Below are 7,442 nucleotides of genomic sequence, written 5' to 3' on the forward strand. Positions count from 1 at the left end.
TCTGGAACTGTACTGTGTTGGGCAGGTCTGGCCCAACAATGTCCCTGCTCCCACCCCCACTCAACCCCCACCCTCCCATCTCCTCAACCCCCGCCCCCCTCCTCGATCCCCACCCCCCCTCCTCCTCAACCCCCACCCCCCCTCCTCCTCAACCGCCACCCCACCCCCCCTCCTCCTCAACCCCCACCCCCCTCCTCCTCAACCCCCACCTCCCTCCTCCTCAACCCCCACCCCCCTCCTCGATCCCCACCCCCCCCCTCCTCCTCAACCGCCACCCCACCCCCCCTCCTCCTCAACCCCCACCTCCCTCCTCCTCGACCCCCACCCCCCTCCTCGACCCCCATCCCCCTCCTCAACCCCCAACCCTCCATCAACCCCCACCCTCCCTCCTCCTCAACCCCCACCCCCCATTTCCTCAACCCCCACCCATCTCCTCAACCCCCACCCCCCCTCCTCTTCAACCCTCACCCCCCCTCCTCCTCGACCCCCTCCTCCTCCACCCCACCCCCCTCCTCCACCCCCACCCCCCCCTCCTCCTCCTCCACCCCCACCACCCCATCCTCAACCCCCTTGCCTTTCAGAACAGGAACATGACGCAGTGGTGATCTGTGTGTGATCTCCCCGTTGGTTAATTTGATTCTCTGAGTGACCGCCCACACACATCACCTTCGACCTGTGAACAGAATGGACATTGGCCTTCTCCATTACAATCTGTGCATCACCGTGTTTCGAGACTTCCTGCATTGACATGAAATTAAGACGCCCTTGTGATTGATCGGCTGTTTTTAGACACCAAAAATAAATTTGACCTGCTGTAGTTTTGTAAAATCAACGTGAGCTGGGAAGGTTAGTAGGTGTAGGAGTGAACTGCAGGCGCTGGTTTACACCGAAGATAGACACAAAATGCTGGAGTAACTCAGCGGGACAGGCAGCATCTCTGGAGAGGAGGAATGGGTGACGTTTCGGGTCGAGACCCTTGTTCAGACTGGGAACTGGGGTCTTTGGGACGGTTGGGTGGGTGTAAATGCTGAGTCCATCGTGTGTTAGGGCTTGGTTTAAAACACAAAGTACTGGAGGAACTCAGTGAGTCAGATAGCCTCTGTGGAGGGAATGGGCAGATGACATTTCAGGTCAGGTCCCTTCTGCAGACCGATTGGAATAGAAAATAGGTGCAGGGGGAGGCCATTTGGCCCATTAGAGCCAGCACCGCCATTCATTGTGATCATGGCCGATCGTCCACAATCAGTAACCCGTGCCTGCCTTCTCCCCATATCCCTTGATTCCGCCAGCCCCTAGAGCTCTATCTAACTCTCTTTTGAATTCATCCAGTGAATTGGCCTCCAATAGGAAGAATAGGGGGAGAAAGCTGGAAAAGAGAGATGGGGGTAGGACAGATGGGGGGGGGGGGGGGGGGTATTTTGGTCTTGAGGTCCTGATTTGAAGAACATCTGATTTGTGGAGTTGGGGAGGATCGGTTGGCCAGGTTTAGTATTACAACAAGAAAGGAAATGACAATGCACACCGTTGCAATTAACTCGTGGATGGGGGGCTCGGGGGGGTGGGAGATAACATTAGTGTCCTGGGAAAGTGATTTACTCCAAGGATCAGACTGGAGACCATGCTGAACGTTGGGAGGGTAGTTGGGTTGTTGACCTTGGCCACTTCCTCCCATCATCTCTCCTTGGTGCCCATGGCGGCCATTCGGTCCCAGGGTGACCACGGCAAAAAATACCGCAGACGGTGAGAAATCCGAAATTAAAAGAGAAAACTGCCTCAGTAGTAGAGTGGGGAAGGGGGAAGGGAGGGGGGAATTGGCAGATGGGTGGAGTGTAGGGTTGCCAACCTCCCCACTCCCAAATACGGGACAAGATGACGTCACCGCACACCACGTGATCTCACCACGCCCGGGCGGCCGCCATTGGTGGAGTGGGAGCACGTGGCCGCTGGCTGGGTGAGGTCACGTGGGGCGCGGGGCAGTGACGTCACCCTTTGTCCCGTATTTGGGAGCGAGGAAGTTGGCAACCCTACTAATACGGGACAAGGGCAGTCCCGTTCGGGACAAACTAATTTAGCCCAAAATACGGGATATCCCGGCTAATACGGGACAGTTGGCAACCCTGGTGGAGTGTGTGACAGGGCAGCGATGAAATGGAGACAACAGGGCTTCAGATAAAGAGAGAAGGGGAGGAGTGAACACAGGGGCAGGGAAATGGGTGGGAGGGGATAGACAAAAGGTGCAGGAGGAGGCCATTCGGCCCTTCGAGCCAGCACCACCATTCAATGTGATCATGGCTGATCATTCTCAATCAGTACCCCGTTCCTGCCTTCTCCCCATACCCCCTGACTCCGCTATCCTTAAGAGCTCTATCTAGCTCTCTCTTGAATGCATTCAGAGAATTGGCCTCCACTGCCTTCTGAGGCAGAGAATTCCACAGATTCACAACTCTCTGACTGAATTTTTTTTTACTCATCTCAGTTCTAAATGGCCGACCCCTTATTCTTAAACTGTGGCCCCTTGTTCTGGACTCCCCCAACATTGGGAACATTGGGATAGGGGTGAGGAGGGGGTGGGGGGGGGGGGGGTCGATGGATGAGATTTTTGGGTCTCCAGACTCCAGAGACCGCAGATGCTGGAATCTTGAGCAAAACACCACTTGCTGGAGGAACTCGGCGGATCAGGCAGCATCTGGACAGAAACAGACAAGTTAAAGAAGGGTCCCAATGCAAAGCATTGTCAATATATTGTCCTCCACAGATGCTGCCTGACTTGTGGATTTTGATTTTCTTTTGCTCGTAATGCTAGAAGAACACAGCAGGTCAGTCAGCATCTGTGGAGACAAAGGGTTGCTCAATAATTCAGGTCGAGATGCTGCATCAATGGCGGCACGGTAACGCAGCGGTAGAGTTGCTGCCTTATAGCGAATGCAGTGCCGGAGACTCAGGTTCGATCCTGACTACGGGCGCCGTCTGTACGGAGTCTGTACGTTCTCCCCGTGACCTGCGTGGGTTTTCTCCGAGATCTTCCGTTTCCTCCCACACTCCAAAGACGTACAGGTTTGTAGGTTAATTGGCTGGGCAAATGTAAAAATTGTCCCTAGTGTGTGTGGGATAGTGTTAATGTGCGGGGATCGCTGGGTGGCGCGGACCCGGTGGGCCGAAGGGCCTGTTTCCGCGCTGTATCTCTAAATCTAAAATCAAAACCACCTGCCTTCACAGATGCTGCTCGGCCCGCTGAGTTCCTCCAGCACTTCGTGTTTTGCTCAAGATTCCAGCATCTGCAGCCTCTCGTGTCTCTAGAGCAACTCTACACTGACCAGGGGCATGTTTTAAAGTTGCAGGGTTTACAAGCAAGAAGTAGTTATGCTCGGGTGGTGTTTTGTCTTGTCCTGAAGAGAGCTTCCGCTTATCTACCCTGAGCTGTGATTCACTGCACAATGTCAAAGCAATTTTGTTTTCAGTTGATGATCTGAAGTTGGCACAAAGTTGCTTGACTGCTATAATTCTTAAATAATTCTGTGGTTTTATGTTTTTATGGGAGGCAACAGATTATCATCTGTAGAAATGATAGTTAATTTCTTTGAAAAAGTCAAAATGTCAAAACTTTGACTTTTGTACTGATTTTTCTTTATTCCATGAGGCACAGTTAACTCAGCAAGTAGACCCGTGCCTCACAGCGCCACAGATTCGGGTTCGATCCTGACCTCGGGTGCTGTCTGTCTGTCTGTCTGTGTGGAGTTTGCATGTTCTCCCTGTGACCGCATGGGTTTCCTCCAGGTGCTTCTGGTTTCCTCCCGCGTTCCAAAGACATGCGGGTTTGTAGGTTAAAAGGCCCTCTGCAAATTGTTCCTGGGAGCGGATGGGAAAGTGGGATAACATAGAACTAGTGTGAATGGGTGATCGGTGGTTGGTGTGGAATCGCCGGACAAGTTTCAATGTCGCATCCCCAAACTAAACTCAACTTTCCAAGCAACTTGGCCCCTTCCATCACTGCAGAACCTAAAGGATTGGACAGGGACAACAGTAGGGGTAGATTCCTAACATTGTGCTGATTTTTGAGTTGGCTATCGTGGTTTCATTGTCCATTGTGCACCCACCCCCACATCTACACCTGGCCCACTTGGCCAGATGCTTTGGTTGGGAGACTGCAGGCAGGAGAACTCTCTTCAGAACACTTGGTACTGCTGCCCCCAGCCTAGTGAAGGTCGACACAAGATGCTGGAGTAACTCAGCGGGTCAGGCACCATCTCTGGTGAGAAGGAATGGGTGACGTTTCGGGTCGAGACCCTTCTTCATTGTCCCGCCCCCTCCCCTGACATCAGTCTGAAGAAGGGTCTCGACACATAGAAAATAGGTGCATGAGCCAGCCAGTTCGAGCCAGCTCCACCATTCATTATGATCATGGCTGATCGTCAACAATCAATAACCCGTGCCTGCCTTCTCCCCATATCCCTTGATTCCACTAGCTCCTCGAGCTCTATCTAACTCTCTCTTAAATCCATCCAGTGATTTGGCCTCCACTGCCCTCTGTGGCAGAGAATTCCACAAATTCACAACTCTCTGGGTGAAAATGTTCCTTCTCACCTCAGTTTTAAATGGCCTCCCCTTTATTCTAAGACTGTGGCCCCTGGTTCTGGACTCGTTGGGAACATTTTTCCTGCATCTAGCTTGTCAAGTCCCGTTTCGGGACTGGACAAGCTAGATGCAGGAAAAATGTTCCCAATGTGTCCAGATCATGGGGCCACAGTCTTAGAATAAAGGGGAGGCCATTTAAGGAGAAGACCAATTCCTTCTCTCCAGAGATGCTGCCTGTCCCGCTGAGTTACTCCAGCATCTTGTGTCTACCTCCGATTTAAACCAGCATCTGCAGTTTTCTTTCCTAGTGAAGTGTGGACTGGAATTACCCATTCCTGCTTAGCAATTATAGATGTAAATATATCTTTAAATGTTCACAAACTTAATTAATCCAAAAACCAGAAACAAAACATTGCACATTGCGTTGTCTAGCAACTATACAGTTTGAGGGGAAGCTTATAATATGTATATTTTTAGATAAACATAAGAATAAAATGCATCTTTTAAAAAAAACTGATTTGCACAACTGGGCTGATAAGACTTTAACTGGGTCTGATTTGTAACTCTCCATTTAGGTGAATTATCAGCATTTTAGGCTGAATTTGTACAGGACAGATTATTTTACGCACCTTAATATATTGGTGAGATTTAAATGTGCGTAGGTACGGTTGGGGTGCTTATAACTCATTGCTTTCCAAATGTACCTGGTTGGAGATGTAATGTTTGGAGATGTAATGTTTTGAGCTGTGGCTGTGTGTGTGTGTGTGGATTGGTGAAGTGTGTGCTGAGAAGCGTGGATCTTGAGTAGTGGTTGCCAACTTCCGCACTCCCAAATACAGGACAAAGGGCGACGTCACCGCCCCGCGCCCCACGTGACCTCACCCAGCCAGCGGCCACGTGCTCCCGCTCCACCAATGGCGGCCGCCATTGGTGGAGCGGGAGCACGTGGCCGCTGGCTGGGTGAGGTCACGTGGGGCGCGGGGCAGTGACGTCACCCTTTGAGGTCACATGGGGCGCGGGGTGGTGACGTCACCCTTTGTCCCTTATTTGGGAGTGGGGAAGTTGGCAACCCTACTAATTCGGGACAAGGGCGGTCCCGTACGGGACAAACCAATTTAGCCCAAAATACAGGTTGTCCCAGCTAATACGGGACAGTTGGCAACCCTAATCCTGAGTGCGTACGTTTTTATTTTGCGTGCAAGGTATTTAAAAAAAAAAAAAAATCTATTGCATCTCAATCCAATTATGGATGTAAATAGAAATGAAATGAATCTTGTAGAAAGGTCAGGACTGCGTTCAAGTGCGCACAGATCGACCCAGGACTGTCGACAATGTACAGCTGTTGAATGTATAGCTTATGTACACAATGGACTTTCTGGAAAAAGTCGCTGTGGTTCTGAAGACGTCTTGCCCTTGGTGAGATTGTGGCTGATCTGTGACCCCACAGTCCACCCTTGCCCCCAATCAACGTATTGCTGGTTACAGAAAGCTCTTGCTGTGGGATGGAATGTCAATAATAGACCCGTGTGTGCAGGTTTCCCCAAACTCTTTTTGTACACAAAGGTTTCTCTAAAGATAGACACAAAGTGCTGGAGTAACTCAGCGGGATAGGCCACATCTCTGGAGAGAAGGAATTGGTGACGTTTTGGGTGGAAGGTTCCCACAAACTTGGAACAAACCATCCTTTCGCCTTTCAAACTCCAGTGATGAAATTCCTGACTGTCTGATCTCTCCTTTTAAATCTGATCTTTTGTTTTTGCTTGAGATATAGAAGGGGATATCTACTCAGTCCATTTAGTCCATGCTAGCCTCCAATCATTCCCATTAATTCCAGATCTTGCCCCTCATGCCTATGTAAGTGGTAATCTACGGTAGGAAAAAAAACCTGCAGATGCTGGTTTAAATCGATGGTAGGCTCATAATGCTGGAGCAACTCAGCGGGACAGGCAGCATCTCGGGAGAGAAGGAATGGGTGACGTTTCGGGTCGAGACCCTTCTCCGTGGCCGCTGGCTGCGTGAGGTCACGTGGGGCGCGGGGCGGTGAGGTCACCCTTTGTCCCTTCTTTGGGAGTGAGGAAGTTGGCAACCCTACTAATACGGGTCAAGGGCGGGCCCTAATTAAACTAATTTAACCCAAAGTACGGGATGTCCTGGCTGATACGGGACAGATGGCAACCCTAGTTGCTTGGTACAGGCTGGGGTGACTTACTTTACATGTTAACATGGGCAATACAACCATTGCTTCTCAAGGGTATCGGTGCAGACTGCTCCTTGGATCTGTAAGGCCAGGTGATCATCTACATTGTCCATTGTTTTTGCTGTGAATCCTTTGACTTCCATTCCACTGTGGAGTTGAGTGCTTTCCAATGCTGCTGTATACCTCCTCATCCTGCGTAGAACACTATTGTACAGAACTCTTTGCAAATGGAAATACAGTGGCTGGCAATTTGAGTGCAATTAAGGTCATAAGTGATAGGAGTAGAATTAGGCCATTCGGCCCATCAAGTCTACTCCGCCATTCAATCATGGCTGATCTATCTCTCCCCCCTAACCCCATTCTCCTTGTGCTGATGTGTTGGTGTTGAGGGGGGTGTTTCTGCATCAGTGTCCTGCAGCCATAACCACAGCCGCCATCTTTAGATGAGCTCTCTTCCATTAAAACTCCGACCTGTTTGCTCTGAATGCCACCAACATGAAAAGGAGGATTTGAATCCCAATGGGAAGATACAGGATCCAGGACTAAACGTGTTTGTGGGCGATACAGAGTTCCCACGGGAAAGGGTTCTCCAAGAGTGGCCAGAAACCACCTCCCAGTAAAACTATTGACACGGGTGGAAGATGAGGGGTATTGCCAGCTTTGGAGGGGATTG

The 7,442-nt window shown here is 50.7% G+C and overlaps 1 protein-coding gene across 1 annotated transcript in view; it reads left to right on the plus strand.

The window, feature by feature from the left end:
* LOC144610191 (rab11 family-interacting protein 1-like) overlaps window positions 1–177 on the plus strand; it is a 42,717-nt gene extending 42,540 nt beyond the window's left edge. Inside the window, exon 7 of the mRNA XM_078428757.1 lies at window positions 1–177. This exon is cut by the window's left edge and continues 508 nt beyond it. The gene's annotated coding sequence lies outside the window, so the exon portion shown is untranslated.
* The last annotated feature ends 7,265 nt before the right edge of the window (window positions 178–7,442 follow it).

Source organism: Rhinoraja longicauda, chromosome 36, assembly GCF_053455715.1.
Source record: "Rhinoraja longicauda isolate Sanriku21f chromosome 36, sRhiLon1.1, whole genome shotgun sequence".
Taxonomy (NCBI): domain Eukaryota; kingdom Metazoa; phylum Chordata; class Chondrichthyes; order Rajiformes; family Arhynchobatidae; genus Rhinoraja; species Rhinoraja longicauda.